Source organism: Mytilus californianus, unplaced genomic scaffold (assembly GCF_021869535.1).
Source record: "Mytilus californianus isolate M0D057914Y unplaced genomic scaffold, xbMytCali1.0.p SCAF_8, whole genome shotgun sequence".
In the NCBI taxonomy this organism is placed as follows: Eukaryota; Metazoa; Mollusca; class Bivalvia; order Mytilida; family Mytilidae; genus Mytilus; species Mytilus californianus.
This window is the reverse complement of record NW_026262734.1, coordinates 74,394,536-74,413,475: the sequence shown is the minus strand read 5'-3', so window position 1 is coordinate 74,413,475 and position 18,940 is coordinate 74,394,536.

Sequence of the window (18,940 nt, the reverse complement as noted above, 5' to 3'; positions counted from 1 at the left end):
CAAGTTACGGTAAAGTGTTCCGAATGCTTTCTAGCAATTCAATTCGCCAATTGTTTTGCTAGTAGGCACTTGGGGCATTGAGCCTTTTTTTTCAATTCATTTTGGTGTTTAAATATAGTAAATTTAATTTTCTTAAATTTTCAAATTATTTTTAATGAAATAATGTGTTTTTGCTTCTATTCATACGATCTTAGTACAATACCAGTAGACGAAACCCGCTTTTCTTTTATTCTTATGTGGAAAATGAGATTTGCGGGACAGCATGTATTTCTTCCTGTTATTGTACGATAGTAAACATAGGAACAACAACACAACAATTAAGTTATAATAAGTTGAAATTAAAAGAATTAGAAATATAAAATAAAACTGCATGCCCCAAAAACCTGTGGATTCATGTACAGACGAAAGGTCGACTTAATAAAGGTGCTTTTAAATTGACTCTAGCGAAGGCAGTCAAGATAACAGATATACAAAAATTCAGACAATAAGTCGAAGATGAAGGATTTTTGTTAGTAACTTGCGTCTATTTCGGTTCGTAGAACGAGCTCCATGGGAAGGAAGTTCGAATTTATTCGAAAAATACCTATATGGTCTAAACACTTATTTGGTCCGGCCCATTAATAACCATCCGAGTATAGACTCGTATGGTCCGCCCATTCGCGTATGGTCGGACCATAAGAGTATACGCATATGATCATGACCATACTCGTACAGTCCAAATACTCATATGGACCGGAACATGCATTATTGACTTTCATTAAGAATTTAATACGAAAACAGAATTCAGATATTTTAGTTAAAAGTCGTTAAACAGGTAAATGGTGACACTTTTATGAACCTTTGTGCTTAATACCTATCTATCGGTCAAGTTACCATAGAAAATGATTTGATAAAGTTAATAAACTAGAATGCACACGCTGAACTGTCTCGCCATTACAGACCATGATTGTTTTTATGTTGAAAGTCTTTAAGGGAAATTCTTACTACAAGTATCACACAAGTTAAACATTATCAATGCTCCAAATATCAAAATCAGGTCAAGGTCAGATAAACCCTTCCAGACAGACACCTTACAATCATTACATTCACCAAAAATAGTTGACCTATTGCTTATAGTATCCAAGAAACCGACCAAACCAGGAAAACGTAACGTTGACCAATGAACCATGAAAATGAGGTCAATGTCATATGATACATGTACACCTTACAATCATTCCTTGCGCCAAATATAGCTAATATTTTGCTTAAAATATCCAAGAAAGAGACTTAACCAGAAAAACTTAACATTTACAAGTGGACCATGAAAATGCGGACGAGGTGAGATAAACCCTGCCAGACAAACACGTACACCTTACAATCGATCAATATACCAAATATAATTGATTAATGGCTTATAGTATCTGAGATTAGGACCAAACTACGGAAACTTAACATTGACGAACGAACAATGAAATAAGGTCAGAAACAGATGATACCTGTTAGACAGACATGTTACACAGGGCGTAGCTTCATATACGCTAACACGCCATGGCGTGCACTTCATCTGATTACAACAGAAATTTTGAGAAGTGAAAAAAAGCAAACAACAATCAATCAATCCAATTTAACAGCAACTCAAGGCAATCATATTAGGAAATGCAAGCTTTATCGTAACGACTGGGGGATATTTTATAAATAACACATGCAGGTAGCTGAGAGGGTGATAGAGCATATTGTTATCCCAAGAAAATAGATTTAAGAAGATGTGGTATGAGTGCCAAGATTGTTAATACCGGCGAAGCCAAGGTTGACAATGTTTCTTTCGAGGGGTAACAATATTAATCTGCACTATCACTTTTCAGCTATGTGTTAAACGATTTTTAAATTTTAAAATTGAAAGTAAATAACTATGGCGTCATGTACATAAAAACGTTACAGTTACCGTTATGAACTGATAGCGAGTAACTGCTGCGCCATTGAAGTGACAAAAAAGTGCTCCTGGTAAAAGAGGTCTATCCACGAGAAAAGACTTTATCAACTTGCATGGGCAGGTCTCTGAATTAGGTTGTGATTGAAATGTAATTAAGGCACCTGTAGCCAACTGGTCAGTTTTTTATGAAGGTACACGTATATTCAAGACCCCAAAAGATGACCATGACACATCAGATATAGAGATAATATGAGCTGACTTTCCATTACTTACTGCTAATTCTCCTATTCTCAAAAGACCATGATAGGCCAACGAGAAGGCAGCCTTAAACAACTTAACTTCATAACTGGAGGAACAAAAAAAGGGCAGAATTTTAACTATTAATAGTAGTAATTCTTTGGTAATAGGCAATCTTGAATCCCTAATTTTTGGCCTTGACCGGTTAATTCCCTCCAGCATTTTTTTAATAATAAATTTTCGAGTAAAATCTTCAAAGTCATTCATTCTACTGAAAAACTTATCCCTGCTAAATAACACTTAATAGAGGAATGGGAGTAACTTGCTTGAAACAAATATGCTATAAAATTGCACAATTCATACAATGGTATGGGTCATACATTTGATAAACCAAACAATTTTCTGAACTCATTAAAGGCCTTAAATAGACCTCTTTGATATGTTGTTAAGGTACTTGGGGCAACTGAACTTTCTATAAGGGACCCAATTATATGTTTGAAATTAATGTCAAGAAATCTTCTGGTATCCCTGCTGGGGTAGTTCTGGCTGTTGGAACCAGAGCTCTGAAGCGTGACATCTGAAATCGAGAGATGGCATCAGCTACCTTGATTTTTATCCTTCAATATGCACAGCTTTAAATTGAATATTATTCATCATTGTCAGTAACACAAATGGACGAACCAGTTTCATTATTTGCTTATCTTTTGATGACCTTTTGTTAACAATACTAACCAATGCAAGATTGTCAATATTAAAAAGGATCTTTTTGTTTTTTAGGTTTTCTGCCCATAAATACATGGCAAGCACCACTGGAACCAACTCTAAAAATAAATAAATAGATAAATGAATAAATAATCTTTATTTCAAGAGGATAATCCCATTAGTTAAAACTAATCTTCCTGAGAGTCCTCAAAATAATAATAACATATTTATAAGTACATACAATATTATAATGATATATTATACACAATATACAATTGTATCTAGATAATAATGAAAAAGCATATTAATTTGCACAATTGATGAAAAACTTGTAACATTTTGTTTTAAAAGACACAAGTGTATTACTCATTTTTATTTCATTTGGTAAACTGTTCCATATTTGAGAACCTGAATATGTAAATGTTTTCTTTAAAAAGTTTGTTTTTGGTTTCGGAAGATTTAATAGTTTTTCATCAGCCGAACGTAAATTATAATTCTGATTACCAATAAAATGAAAGTTTTCTTGTAAATAGTTAGGAACCATATCATTTAATGATTTAAATACAAGTATTGCCTTTTGATATTGAATGCGTTTTTCCACATTTAACCAGTTTAAACTATTAAACAACAAACTGGATGATGTCATTATGTCAGCTTCTACTATAACCCTAGCAGATTTCTTTAATAACTTATTAAATTTATTTATTCCACTTTCATAGCAACTTCCCCATATATTGCAACAATAATCAAACAATGGCAGAATATAAGCATTAAAATAAATAATACGTATATGCATAGGTAAATATTTTCTTATCTTTTGTAATAAATTGATTCTATTTGATATTGTACATGACATTTTATCTATTTGCTCATTCCAATTTAGGTTTTTGTCGATATATAAACCGAGAAGTTTTTCACAATCTACATTCTCTATTTGTTCATCTGAAATTTTGATATCTAAACTGTTCCCAGTTGAATAAAGCCTCTGTTTTGAACCAATAATCATTGATTTACACTTTTTGGCATTTAGTTTCATACAATTTTGCGAACACCAGTTTTCAATTACATGAATATCATTTTGAAGGTTAGCAGTTAACCGAAGTACTTTATAACATTTACTATGTAATGAAGAATCATCTGCATATAAATTTATTAATGAATTTTCTATGTTCAGTGGTAAATCATTGATATATAAAATAAATAACAGAGGGCCAAGGATAGACCCTTGTGGTACACCCGTTTTTATGCATTTAGTATTAGACATGACGTTATTGACCTTAACTTGTTGACTTCGTTCAAACAAGTATGACTTAAACCAGTCTAGTGTACAGTTTGAAACATTATAATATTCAAGCTTTTTTTAACAAAATAATATGATTAACCAGATCAAAAGCTTTCTTTAAATCTAAAAATATAACTCCGTTTATTTCTTCATTATCTATATTTGCTAACCATTCATCTACTAATTTAGTAAGTGCAGTTGTGCACGAATGTTTAGGTCTGAAACCTGACTGTGTAGTATTAAGAAGGTCATTACTATTTAAATATATATACAAACTATCAGCTATATGTCGTTCTATGATTTTGGAGAGACAAGGCAAAACTACTATTGGTCTATAATTATCAGGATTACAAGCATCGCCACTTTTAAAAATTGGGCAAACTCTTGCAGTTTTAAAAATACTTGGAAATTTACCACATTTGATGCTTAGATTAAATAAATATGTAAAAGCTGGTGCAATGACATCGCTGCACATACTCAAAATATTTGGTCCAACATCATCTAAACCAGTTGCTTTAGACTTGTCAAGTTTTTTTAAATACATTTTTACATCTAAAATACTCATTTCTGGTATAATGATTTTTTCACTACCCCTTTGTAACTCTGATTTCACAAATTTGTTGAGTACATCGAAACTTGGACCTTCATCATTATTACATAATTTGTTATCAACTATTATACCTTCAGCAATATTTGTGAAATGCACATTAAATGTTTTTGCTATATCAACATCATTTTGAATTACACTATTTTTATATTCCAAATGCGTGATATTATTATGTAATTTTTTGGGATTTAGACTTTTGACATACTTCCAGATAGTTTTACTATCTTTACAATTTGAGATAGCATTTTGGAAATAATTTTTCTTTGCCTGTTCTACTAAAAATGTAACCTTATTACGCCAAATTTTATAATTATATATATCCCCAATTCTATGAAAATAATCTCTTTGGTGTCTAGCGCTATTTATATCAGAAGTCCAACACTCTGGTTGTTGAGTATTTTTCACCCTTTTAATTTTCTTAGGAGCATGCTTGTCTAGGGTACTCAAAAATAGATTATACCAATAATTAGCTGCTTCATCAACATCTCCAATCGATTCAATGAGATGAAAAGGAGTATTTGTTAAATTTTCAATAAATTTATTTTTATCAAATTGTTTGAATGATCTATATTCTATGGACAAATGCTCCATTTTTGATATTTTTGGGTTAAGTTTTCTTGTTACGCAAACAGGATAATGATCACTGACAGCATAACTAGGCACATTTACTTCTGTAATATGGTCTACATCGGTAGTATAAATATCGTCTATAGTAGTTACACATTTATCTGTTACTCTTGTGGGTTTATGTACAATTTGTTGTAAACCATACAAATTAATACAGTCCTTCCATTTTTGATTTCCGACAACTGTATGATCTATATGTGAATAGTTTATATTGAAATCTCCTAAAAGTATAATTTCTTTATTTTCTGCTGACGCTTTTTCTATTTCTTTTTCAACTGAATCAATCCAAGATTGCAATGAACTCGGTGGACGATAAAAAATGCCTATTAAAATAGAGTTTGTAGCCATTGTGTAAAGATGTTAATATCAGTGAAAATACACCTACTTCATGTAATTGCAGTAATTCCGAATACATTTATGGACCCATTTCCCATGTTATAACAGGAGATCTTAACATCGTTCAAGACCGAGAGTTAAAATCATTCCTCAGTAAAGGACCTAAATATCGTCCCCCGTCAATTATTAATTGGAATGAGTGTCGTAATATCATCCACGACTCACTCCATACTTACTGTTTGAAATGGATAAAACGGGAAAAAGCTGACAAAAAATCTTTGGACTCTTTTTTTAAATCAGTAATGAACATAGTTGATATACGTATTCAACATTTTAAAGAACATTTTACTCTTAACAATAACCACAATAAACCTATTTCTCGTATCAAACATAAACTAAAAGAACTAGCCAAGGAATTTGTTTTTGTCCCGGCCGATAAAGCTGCTAATAATATTATTATTGTTTGACGTAAATTTTACATTGAGGTTCTGAAAAAAGAAATCACCAATTCACCAACATTCCAACTGACTCCATTTTCAGAAAACGACATCTGTAACAAACATAAACTTTTAGCTACCGCTTTACAAGCAGAACCAAATACAATGAAAGTCCCAACTATGTATTGGCTTCCGAAGCTACACAAAATACCTTACAAATATAGATTCATTTCGTCTTCAAGCCATTGTTCCACTACTAAATTGTCTATTCTTCTTACCAGTACACTTGGTACAATCAAAAACCTGATAATAAATTGTTCAAATAAGGCCTTCGAAAATAGTGGAATTAATTACTTTTGGAGTGTCAAGAACTCGTTGGAAGTACTTGATAAATTGCATGCATATATTGGTGATTTTGAATCTGTTCAAAGTTTTGATTTTTCTACCCTATATACCACATTGCCTCACATTCTCATTAAGAAAAAATTCACACACCTAATTAAATGGGCATTTAAAAAGTCAGAATGTGAATATATATGTTCAAACTCTTTTAGGTCATTTTTTAGTAGCAATAAACAAAAAAACTATGTCAATTGGACATGCTTTGATACTATATATGCCCTTGAATTTTTACTAGATAACATTTTTGTTCGCTTTGGAGATTCCGTATATCGTCAGGTTATCGGAATTCCAATGGGGACTAACTGTGCACCACTTATTGCGGACCTTTTTTTGTATTGCTATGAGTTACAATTTATGACAAAAATCAGTAAAGACCCATCGAAACAACATCTGATACACAAATTTAATAATACTTTTAGATATTTGGATGATATTTTGGCTCTCAATAATGACGACTTCAGTATGTATACTAAAGAAATTTATCCTGTTGAACTTACTTTAAATAAAGCTAATACTAACAATGACCACTGCCCTTTCCTCGATCTTGATATCTATATCATTAACGGAAAGCTTAATACTAAAATATATGATAAAAGAGATGATTTTTCATTTCCTATCGTTAATTATCCATTTTTAGATGGTGACGTTCCCTTGTCACCATCTTACGGTGTTTATATATCTCAACTTGTACGATTCGCTCGTGTATGTAACAATGTTTTAGATTTTAACGAGAGAAATTTATGTATTACTGAAAAATTATTACACCAGGGTTTTCGATATCACAAACTAGTCAAAACATTTACTAAATTTTATCATCGGTATAAGGACATCATTCGTAAATATAGCTCAACATGCAGACTTCTTATACGTTCAGGTATATCACATCCAATTTTTTATGGAAATATTCTTTATAAAGCACAAAAATGTCAGTATTCACCTCTGAAACTAACAAAACCTTTAAATAGACTTATCAAGAAGGGATATAGTTACGATACTGTTGTCAGGTCATTAAAGATTGCATATTTTGGCGTTAATATTGATTCACTTATAGGGTCTTTGCATCGGCACTAAACACATTTATTTAAAAACCAGTTGTTGGCATGACACGGGTTATGTTCTTCTCATATATGTTATGATGGTATGATACTAAACCCCTAACGGGAAGGATTGTGCCTGATATTCATATGATGAAGACATAATCTTTCAATCAGTTTAATTGAAGTCTGGAGCTGGCATGTCAGTTAACTGCTAGTAGTCTGTTGTTATTTATGTATTATTGTCATTTTGTTTATTTTCTTTGGTTACATCTTCTGACATCAGACTCGGACTTCTCTTGAACTGAATTTTAATGTGCGTATTGTTATGCGTTTACTTTTCTACATTGGCTAGAGGTATAGGGGGAGGGTTGAGATCTCATAAACATGTTTAACCCCGCCGCATTTTTGCGCCTGTCCCAAGTCAGGAGCCTCTAGCCTTTGTTAGTCTTGTATTATTTTTAATTTTAGTTTCTTGTGTACAATTTGGAGTTTAGTATGGCGTTCATTATCACTGAACTAGTATATATATTTGTTTAGGGGCCAGCTGAAGGACGCCTCCGGGTGCGGGAATTTCTCGCTGCATTGAAGACCTGTTGGTGACCTTCTGCTGTTGTCTGTTCTATGGTCGGGTTGTTGTCTCTTTGACACATTCCCCATTTCCATTCTCAATTTTATTTGTGTTTGGAAAAATAATTTCAATCCATGAAGATTCAATACTACCTATTTCTAAATCGATTCTTCTCTGGTGGCATACACTATTTCGTATGTACGCAATCACACCTCCGCCATCATTAATAGCGTTTCTATCTTTTCTTTCTATTTTGTAACCTTCAATTTGTAATGTTACGGTACCAATTTCATCATTTAAAACTGTTTCTACCATACCAAATATATCAAATAATTGTTCATATTTTAATAGGAATTTTATTTCTTCAATTTTGGGTTGTAAATGTTGAATATTTAAACAACCTAGTTTAAACCCTTTTTTAAGTAACCAACTTGCTTCATTATTTCTACTTCTATTTACAGAACTATGTGTTTTATTTTGACTTCTATTTCTCTTTTGAGATTTTCCCCAATTAATATTATTAATGTTGTTTAAAACATATTACATGTACATTGTATACTACTACATTGATCACATAACAGATTTAAAATATTATATCTGTTTGAAAAATTAGAACAAGCTAAATGCTACCTCTGAATATAATCTGACTTACGATCAGAATTTGGTAAATGGAAGTCAAAAAATGGTGCTCTATCTTCATTTTTTCAATTTAGCGCATTATTGTTTCCCCACGAGTTACGAGAGTTCATAGTGAGATAATTCCTGTCCTTTACGTTTTTAGTGTTGACTCCTGCATGGTTGAATTTTCTTCTGCTTTCTGTTGTGTTCATGTTACTCCGTGATTGATATCTTGGTTTTATGGGGCTCCTTCTGAAGTTGTTTGTGTAATATTGGTAACCGGAACTTTGGAATCTATTTCTGTTTTGTTGGTTCAAATGATACTGTTGTGGTTTTCCCTTGAATACTTTAAATATTTTATTTACATTTGTCAACAGCTTTATTGTTCCATATCTATTTAGATGAATGCCATCTATAGTGTAAAATGATTTAGCTATATGATCATCCTTGTAGACAAAAGATTCATAATTTGATATAAATTTGACATCATTATGATGACACATTTGTTTTAGGATTGTGTCATATTCAGTGACATCACATTGTATCCTTGGCAATATTCCAGACACAATTGCTCGACAGTTTTGACTTCTTACATAGTTAATAATTTCTTGGTAAATGTCCACAAATTGTTGTACATTCATTTTGCTGCTTGCATCATTGCCCCCGACATGAATTATCATTGTATTGTATGAACTCAGATCCATACTTCTTATGTCATCGTACAAATCTATAACATTTGCTCCTCTGTGAACATGAACATCTATATACTCTTTTGATCTAGATGGGTTTATTCCTTTTAGAACTGAACTTCCCGCAATTAAAACTCTACTTCCTGATAAAGGCAGTTTCAGTTGTGTGTCATACACAGGATTTTGTGGTTCTTTAATTAAATCAGCATTTCTTGGCTGTTCTGTTTCAAAGATAAGCTGTTCTTGTTCATGTATAGGTTCTTGTAATAAATTTTCAAATGTTATTTTTGGAATTGTAACATGTTAACTTTTTTATCCAAATTTTTATTAACATTTTGAATTTCTACTTCAATATCCTGCATTTTATCCATTGACTATTGATCATGTTGCATGCGCACCTTTGCCAAAGCTGTTATGCGATCATTTAAAGTTTGCATACTACTCGCATTTGACAAATTGCTTTCTTGTATAGATATTTCTAATTCGTCAACTTTGTCTTTTAAATGTGTTACAACAGTAGTTAATTTGTTTAGAGTTGTAATGAAGTCTTGCATATTCAACTGTGGTAATTTGTCACCAATTTCATCTGAACATGTGCTTTTATCATTTGAATTAGTCGGATTTATATCTTTAATTTTTGCTTGTATATCATCTGGAGTATCTGTATTTGTAGCTATTGACGAAGTTGACGGTTCCCGATCTGTATTCGACGATACATCATCTTTTATTGATTTTATTGTGTTGTTATCGGAACTTGATATTTGAATGGTACATTCAAAATAAAAATAAAAAATACCTCTGTGGAAATAAAATAATGTCTACTAGTCCAAATGCATGTCCCAAGTCAGGAGCCTGTAATTCAGTGGTTGTCGTTTGTTGCTGTTTATCATATTTATTGTTCGTTCATTGTTTTATATATATATATATAGAAGTCTATAAAAAGGACCAACCAGCAAATTTACTATGTACCGGATCGTCTAGAATAGACGATACTATGCAGATAAGGAAAAAATTATATATATATATATATAAATCAGCTCGTTAGTTTTCTTGCTTTAAGGTAGATCATAAGTATATACTTTTTGAGATAGAATTTTCTTATACATTGCCAAAAGGAAGATTTTACTATGCTTTTTTCAAAAATATAATAAAAAGTATGGGTCACCGTGCTATTTTCCAAGCTATGAGTCGTTGAAATTTGCCCAAATTTGGTTAGATTGTACATGAAAAAACACATTTGTGTGCATAAAAAAATTTCTATGAGATAGAATTTTGAAATAAATTGTAGGAAAATAGGTTTTATAATATGTTTTAAGAAAATAAAAAGAAAAAATGGTGTCACAGAACTTGTTTTCTTGCTACAAGTAAAAATAAAAAAATTTCCTATCAGTCCAGTATATATTTTTTACTAAAAGAGTTATATCCCCTTAAATGGCTTATTTGGGAAAAAAAATGATTCTAAAAACACAAAATTTGATATTTGTTTAAATATTTTTAATAATACAATAAATCACCAAGTTTTCTTTATATAAATAAACAATCTAACTATTAAATTGCAAATCTGTCTCCAAATTTGCACATTTGGGCAAATAACTAGACCATTTTTGTACTGAGATTATACAGTCCAAGATGGCGGTATACCATGAATCTACCTTAAATGTTTTGAATTTGTCAATGACATTTCGGTGACTTTTATAGCTTACTATGCGGTATTGTTTTTGCTCATTGTTAAAGACCGTATAGTGACATATAGTTCTACGCAATTTTGTCTCTGGTCGAGAGTTATCTCATTGGCAATCACACCACATCCTTTTTTTTATTCCTCGACCGGTCTGTGTTTTTGTTTGATCTTTTTCTTTGTATCGATCTGAAGAGTTAAGCCTTTTCAACTGATTTTCACAGTAGATGACCGTGAGGGCATTCCGGTGTTATGTTGCCGCAGTCATTTCTACCCACGCGACTTGCGTTTTTGACTGATAACCGATTGTACTAAGTATAATTACGCAGATATTATTGAGTGCAAAATTAAAATTCCTTGTCGCTTGTTATAAATTAACTTGGATACTGAAGGACGTTAAAATATCCATATCTACGGATATGGACGTAGATAACGAATTTATCCACGGTCTTAGTCCAAATCTGGCGATCATTAGAGAAATTCGACCACTAAGTGTAACGTGAAAGCAACGTTTTTTTTCATTTTTAAAAAAATCTTTTATTGAAAGTGAATTTTACATATTGTTTACGGGGTGTAGGACCCTACAGGTAGTCAAATATAAGACGTTTTTAATCCAGACACAGAGAAACTGAGATGGGTCGAATTTGACGCTCAATCAGTTGGAAAGCAGGTCACGGTTTGACCCCAAGTCTATCAGCAACAATAGAGTCACGTGACCGAGAAAATTCAGTAAAACTAAGGATGAGACAAACCTCACTTTTACTCACTAAAATACCACTGTCATGATAAAAACTTATTGATCAAAATAATCTTGAATATACATATTTTTAACTCGTCAAAACTTACACATCAACTCAAAGTCCTTTATTCTTTATTTTATCTTCAAACTTGAAGTTTGTGTGAAAATTGTCAAGGCTCCTGATCGAAAAATCTAAATATTTTCGAGGAAACTAAAAATGATGGGCTGAATTTGAATTTAATAAAGCATCTCATTAAGACAAACACTCGATATGAATATCTAGGCAATACAGTTTTGGATACGCAAACGTCAAGTTATGTTCAACACGAAGCGGTGGTTTTTTTGCCGATTTGTGCAAGTGGTTATCTCCCCTTGATATCACCAGTCAAAAATAAAAACCCACCAAAATGAATAAAAAGGAGTTTATTTTACCAAAATCAAGAAGAAAATAAAAGAAAGTCGATTAACAACTATGTTATTATAATATTAAGAAGAGATACTTCCCTACTTTTCAGAGAAGGATTACAGATAAGAATTAAAAATAAAAGACAAAAAATTGGTAAAAATTAGATCTAGAAACCTAGCTGAATTGATATAAATTAGCACTGGCTATCATGACATTTACTTTCAGTTTGCAATTTTTATAACGGGATATGGGATCATCCCTAATGGATTTATTAACTACTTCTAACAATGTTAATGCAATAAAACATACTGTATACAATTTAAATAATATTTCTGAAAAAAAATAGTACCGACCATTTCAATGATATTTTAATAAAGTGGGACCAAGAGTCAAAATTTAGTTTCTTCAAAGTAAAAAAGCCTTTTAACTCAAGCCTATGTTTCTTAGTTGAACAGTACAGTACTGCCTAGAAAATATCCTACAGAAAAAGGAAAAGTTTACCAAAAAAATGACAAAATTCTGTAAAAAAATAATGCTTAAAATTATAAGTGAAAGTGACATAATTTTGAATTTTAAAATCATTATTATTGTAAAATTCAACTATTAGATTAGCTAGCACAGAAGCCTTCGTCCATTTTCTCAGGGTATTTTATAGATTATGAAAGTAAACTTTTTGAAAAAAGAATGGGGCTTCTTCTCTTCAGGTTGCTGTATCTGCTGCTTTACATATTTATAAACAAAGTATTGTATATTTTACCTGAATAATTGAATATTAATCTCAGAAATGAAAGTTGGTATGACAACTCTTGTGCATTTTACTTTAATAATGATCAATGATGATGAAATTTAACAAGAATTTGCCATTTGAATAAATTCAATTTTGTAAGAACACATCTCTATGAATTAATTTCTTGTTTGACTTGAAAAGCTAGTGTTTGCTCTTATTAATGTAGCTTACTTAGTAAAGAGATAATTAATAAGCAAGGTTTTTAACTTATGAAATATAAATATAATATTAACTGACCTTTATTTCCTTTATTTATATTTTTGTTCCTCCAGAAATTTTCTTTGCAATGCATTTTCTATTGCTATTTTTGTGCTTTTGTTTATCCATAGGCCATCATTAATTTGTCATATTTGCTTCCAGTATAAATGAAATTTTCTTAGACCTATAGTTTCAAACGCCATAAAGAAGAACTTTGATTGTTGTTTCACTTGTCCAATGTGTAAATTTTCACTATGCACATGACCCTGACACATATTTTGTAAACGTTATATGACGTATGTTGAAAAAGAAAACAATGTCACCGTCAATTTGTGTAGGGGATCAAAAAGGGTTTAATTACTTTAATATGGAGGTATCGTATGGAATTGTGAAAAACAACAATTTTTAATCACAATTTCATTCATATTTATAATTAAATCAGTATTTTAGAGTACTTTGGAAACAGGTACAATGAAAAGAAGTTGAACTTTACTGTTTTGAAGTAGAAACGCAGCCAAAACCAGGTACAAATTGACATGACTGGTGGTCACCAAAATTGATGTATAATAGTAAAAAATGATGGCTTCAAAATTGTGCAGAAATTTGAAATAGTTTACCCGGTTTCATTTAAGATTATTACCGTTCTCTTCCGTATTTGGATACGCAAACGTCAAGTTATGAAAAATCGATGTTTTTGGCGAACAAAAAAGATGGCTGAAATTTTTCAGAACGGACAGGATAAAGAAATAGCAATAACAAGCTATTTTGATAATGTTTGTATGACGTATTGAATCTACATTGGTCGCAAAACCTACAAATTTTAAAATTCAATTATAATGAAAGCATGACAAGTTGAAATAAATACTTTAAACGTCCATCTTTTAGCCGATTGATTTGGCGGACTTTTTGACGTCACGGACGACTAAAGCGCCACCTAATTAATTCCCCCTGCTATTGTTGCTGATAGAGCTTGACGACAACGGACGTTTCCAAGGACTTGCTTTCCAACTGCAATGTTGTGAGAGTTACATCATAGACGGTGTGACGTCAACGTGTGGGTAGATTGCAAAGCTAGGTCAGTAGTCCCATTCATTGACAATGTGGCAGCTAAGTGATGCATTACTTAAATGAGTGCAAATGATAAGTACATGTTATAAGTTAAAATTGTTAGTGGATTAAATGTTTAATTACAGACTTCATTGATAATCTGCAGAATTCTATATTTCACAAGGAACAACCATGGAACTAAGGAAGACGCGCGTGACGTCCTCCCGGAGTAATGGATAGCAACGTCCGGGTATATGAGTTAACACCCAGGGGCTATGGGTTTTGTAACGACGTGCGTTAACCAATCAAAATCCTAGAAATATACTAAGCCGGGGATAAGGTTTTTTCTCGTTGTTGATGGCCGTGCGGTTGCCTATAATTGCTCAAATCCACTTAATTTGAACTTTGTTGGATAGTTGTCTCCTTGGCATTCATACCACTTGTCTTTATTTTTATTTTTTATTTAGTCTTTAAAAACTGTCAAAAACACAAACATATTCATGCAAACTATATAACAGTTGTAAAGTAAAAAACCATGATTGTGAGAGTGGGTTATGCAATCTCCTTGAAAATGAGATGCTAATGAAAGTGCTAATACAATTGACTTATCAAAAGCCGACTATACGGTATGTTTTTTTTTCATTGTTGAAGGACGTATGGTTGCCTATAATTGCTTACATTCACTTTATTTGAACTTTGATGGAAAGTTGTCTAATTGGCAATAATGCCTAATCTCCTTATATTTATATTATCTACAAATTTCAACATTTAAACTATGAAAAACATTCTGGTAAGTTGCAGTGCCAAAACATATGTGTTGGAAAAAACGTCAATGTCAACACAAGTGCATATCAAACACCATTGACGTACCATTAGTGGTTCCCTTAGATTGATCAAATCACAAAATTATACTAATTAACTGTTGACGGCGCCACCATCGACGCCGACGAAAACAAAAAGCCCGCAGAGGCAAGGCAATAACACTGAGTTTATTAATAACATGTATGAATTTTACCACGTTCGATCATATCATTAAATAAAAATTATAAAATATGTATATATTTCAAATTTACAAATATTTCGTGACCTTATCAACTTGTGATTACCATCTACATGCCATAAAGCGTTTGGACCAGAAACTTGGTACGATCTTCTTCGTATCGTTCGGCACCATCGTATTGCTACTCCGGCTTCGTCAACTCTGATGAGGGATTCTGCTACTCTTCGTCTTTGCAAAACGATTCCTTCTGTTTTCAAAATTCCTTGGACCATTCGTTGACCTAACGATCTGTTAAACTGGGTTATCCTCCTTACATGATTATCTAAATCGGTGTCACTAATGACTGCATAACGTCTCCTGAGGAGTATTCTGTATAGTCCCTGAAAATAATTATTTTCTATGTTATTTAGAGTATGTTCGGGATAGTTTACTTAGGTTTCACCGAACATATCAATTCTTTTTATAAGTCTATTCAATTATCGAATATATATATCAGAGTATTTTACATGCAATGGGTAACTCCATAGATACCACTTGCACTAGAGTATCAAAAACAGCTAACCCTTCTGATGCAAATGGGATAGAACCGGTTTTTTCGTTCGGTTAGTGTTGTACAATATTTAGTTTTCTTTCAAATGTTTTGTTATTGCTGTTTGCATGTTTGTCCTTATTTACTTTGGAGATGGTGTTGTCTTTTTTCTTAAGATTTGTTTTATTCCCCCCTTATTATTTAGTTATATAATCTAAGATATAAGATTGCTTGCTGTATCATAAATTGTTAGAATTGAATTTGATATTTACCTCAATCGACGCTTTATGCTAGATACTGATACATGTAGAAGACTTTCCATACATTTTCTAGAAAATCCAATCTCAACCAAAAATTCCAATTGTTCATGAGAGATGTGGTACCTGGGGCATCCTATACCGCCATATTGAGATAGCCTTAATCCAATATGTTCTGTTTCCGACCTGTAAATGAGCGATGAATAAATCAAGTATCCAGATCCTTCTCCTCGTTTTACTATTGACAGTTTTTTTTTTTGTGAAGTAGAGTCCTGTGGAGAGTCTATAACAAAACTCTGCATTCCCAGCCTACGACAGTAGAGGGGGCACAATGTTTAGGTATGGGTGTCCGCCCGTTCGTCCTTCTGTTCGTCTCGTATCTGGTTAAAGTTTTGGTTAAAAGTTGGGTAATGTTTTGGTCTTCAGTACTTTTGGTTATAACAACTTCACACTTAATGCACATGTATATTTTAAAGTGAACTGTTTAATATCTATATATGAATGCATCGATGAGTTAATGCCACAACCTCGTAACTGAAAATGTGTCACTTTTCAGAAAATGATATACAAAGTTTGAATGCCAATATAAATTTCATTTTACTTCAAAAATGTATCAAATTAACTTTGATTGCGCAAATACTCCTAATGGTTATAATTTTATAATTTGATGCTAATTGGATGGCAGATAACCGATACAAATGCTTTTGAAATGTTTAACGGATACTAGTATATAGGCATTCTATAATGATCAAATTTAATGCAGATGTGTTTGCCATAAGGTCATAGCTAGTGATAACACGAAAAAATGGATCAAATTTAGCAGTTAGAAAAAAATTAAGTCGCTATCCATTAGAATTAAAAATAAAGGTCCAAAGTTTACTATATTTAACAAGACTTCTAAATAATTGTTTAAATCCCTTATTGTATGAGGCTTTCACTCTATCAAAGAATCTAGACTCAGCAGGATGTTACACATGGTTTACGTATATAAAAAACATTGCAAAGGAAGCAAATGTAGATTTTAAACATATTGAGGAGTGTAAGAATCTAAACCAAATAAAAACACTTAAAACTGAATTAAAAGTTAAACTACTTAATCATTATGAAAAATTATATAAACATAAATTTGAGAAAATAGATACTAGTATTTTCTGGGACCTTTTTTTTATTACCATGTTTTTCTATTAAATGGGCAGCTTTTTATTAATATGTTTATGTTTAGTAATGTTTTTAACTTGTATTTTCATAAAATATTATAAAAAAAAATGTTTTATAGATTTCAGTAATAAAAAAACCCAACTGATTGTCTAATAAAATGCTCCGCAGGGCGCAGCTTGATACGACCGCAGAGGTCGAACCCTGAACAGTTGGGGGAAGTATGGACACAACATTCAAGCTTGATACAGCTTTGGATTTGGATTGTGATTAAATATTTGACACAGCATAGGTTTCTAACACAGATTGAATGTGGTCTAAGAACTTAAAAATTTTAAATTGGACATTCACCTATTATGGTCCAATATCCAAAATCTAAATACATGGTTAGATTCAGCATATCAAAGAACCCCAAGAATTCAATTTTTGATGAAATCAAACAAAGTTTAATTTTGGACCCTTTTGACCTCAATGTGGACAAAGTTGATAACGGGGCCCAAAAATCAAAAATCTAAATACATGGTTAGATTCAGCATATCAAAGAACCCCATATATTCAATTTTTGTTGAAATCAAACAAAGTTTAATTTTGGACCCCGATTTGGACCAACTTGAAAACTGGGCCAATAATCAAAAATCTAAATACATGTTTAGATTCAGCATATCAAAGAACCCTAAGAATTCAATTTTTGTTAAAATCAAACTAAGTTTAATTTTGGACCCTTTGGACCTTAATGTAGACCAATTTGAAAACGGAACCAAAAATTAAGAATCTAAATACACGGTTAGATTCGGCATATCAAAGAACCCCAATAATTCAATTTTTGATGAAATCAAACAAAGTTTAATTTTGGACCCTTTTGACCTCAATGTGGACAAAGTTGATAACGGGGCCCAAAAATCAAAAATCTAAATACATGGTTAGATTCAGCATATCAAAGAACCCCATATATTCAATTTTTGTTGAAATCAAACAAAGTTTAATTTTGGACCCCGATTTGGACCAACTTGAAAACTGGGCCCATAATCAAAAATCTAAATACATGTTTAGATTCAGCATATCAAAGAACCCTAAGAATTCAATTTTTGTTAAAATCAAACTAACTTTAATTTTGGACCCTTTGGACCTTAATGTAGACCAATTTGAAAACGGAACCAAAATTTAAGAATCTAAATACACAGTTAGATTCGGCATATCAAAGAACCCCAATAATTCAATTTTTGATGAAATCAAACAAAGTTTAATTTTGGACCCTTTGGACCCTCAATGTGGACCAATTTAAAAACGGGGCCCAAAATCCAAAAACTAAATACACGGTTAGATTCAGCATATTAAAGAACCCCATGAAATCAAGAATAAAACCCCATTGAAATTGGTCAAGAAATAAGCAATTTATAGGAAGTATCTTCTTTTGCACAATCCTGTGCTATTAAATATTTCTTGCTATTGCGCAATACTGTACAATTGACAATTTCTTGCTATTGCGCAATATTGTGCTATTGGATATTTCTTGCTATTGCGCAATACTGTGCAATTGAAGATTTCTTGCTATTGCGCAATACTGTGCAATTGAAGATTTCTTGCTATTGTGCAATACTGTGCAATTGAAAATTTCTTGCTATTGCACAATACTTATTATATAATAATTTACACATCCTGTTTGGTGTGTATCTCCTACCATATCATTATTATT